Source organism: Vigna radiata, chromosome 7 (genome assembly GCF_000741045.1).
Source record: "Vigna radiata var. radiata cultivar VC1973A chromosome 7, Vradiata_ver6, whole genome shotgun sequence".
Taxonomy (NCBI): Eukaryota; Viridiplantae; Streptophyta; class Magnoliopsida; order Fabales; family Fabaceae; genus Vigna; species Vigna radiata.
Window position 1 is genome coordinate 52,212,370 of NC_028357.1, and position 1,336 is coordinate 52,213,705.

The 1,336-nt window shown below is 32.0% G+C and overlaps 1 long non-coding RNA gene across 1 annotated transcript; it reads right to left on the reverse strand.

Moving 5' to 3' along the window:
- LOC111242095 lies at positions 1-713 on the reverse strand. Its single transcript, XR_002668927.1, has 3 exons — positions 564-713; positions 281-468; positions 1-205 (listed from the first exon to the last, which is right to left on the reverse strand). It is a non-coding gene; the product is annotated as an uncharacterized LOC111242095 (long non-coding RNA).
- Between the last annotated feature and the right edge of the window lie 623 nt (positions 714-1,336).

Sequence of the window (1,336 nt, forward strand, 5' to 3'; positions counted from 1 at the left end):
AATCTAAATGAACTCTAAGTTTTATATTGGACAAAAATGAGATACAAGTCAAAAAAAATTATTTTGAAACAAATATTGCTCCTGCTAATATTTTGTTTCTAATAATTTTGTTGTTCCTGTTTTTTTGGTCTTCAAATGATTAGACACGTGTTTCACCTCCACATCAGCATATTCNATGCCTGATGTATTTGCTTTGCTGTCGGATCTAAAAAACAATAAAAATAATAAGACAGAACATCACCAAAAAATAAAAAGGTAAATATGGATAAAAAATACGTACTTTGTAACCCCTGTAACCCCATGTTAGTCACAACTTGATTAAATNGATGTTTCATTTCTTCACTCCATGTTATTCTTTTCCTTTTTGTTGCCTCGGCTGCCATCATATTGAGGTGATGGTTAGCTCTTTTGCCAATATTCAGATGCTCCAGCTGTAGGCTTATACCTCAGTGTAATCATGAGATGTGACTGTAAATGTAAGAAATTTAAAAATTTAAATATTATTGTAAAAAAATTAAAATTTTTTATTCATTAAAAATTTGATAAAGAAAGATTTGACTTACTAATAAAAGGAATTTTAATGTTTTCCTTTGAGAGCATTTTTATGAAGTGAAGCCCCCTCATACCCGGCATATGATTTTCCATGATGATGAAATCAATTATTGACTTAATCTTTTTGCATGTCTTTAGATATTCCTAAGCTTCTTGAAAGTTTAAGTAGGTCTTAAGTGCAAANCATTTAAATTAAANAAATGAAAAAAATAAAATAAGTTATTATTGTAATAAGTAAAGTACTCACCATTGTACCACACCAGTTGCATGTCNGTTAATTCTGCGAAGTAGTTTCGGCAGTANTGAAGAACATCAGCATTGGCATCNATAATAACAAGGTGAATATATGGAGACAAATGCATTTNTGCAGCAGCCATGGTCCCAGACTCCTGTACAAAANCCAAATTTGTACCTATGTGTTTAGNCNAATGTCTAGCAACATTGAGTTATGCCACACTAACTCTCTAATCCGAGAAGACGACTGCTGTTANGGTTTCTAAAGTTCAAGAGTAGATTAAAGTTCAAGAATGGATTTCAAGAAAAGATTGAAAAATCTTACGAAAATATTAAAAAGGGGCACACCTAGTAGAAAAAAAGAACAGAAATTAAAAGAAGTGCCGGAGTGGAGGGAAATGGGGAGAAGACGATGCTGCTACGNCTTCTAAAGTTTCAAGAAAAAAATTGAAGATCCCAAAAGAATATTAAAAATGCGTAAACCTAGTAGAAGAAAGGATAGAAATTAGAAGAAATAGAACCTTGTAAGTGCTGGAGCAGAGGGAAATGG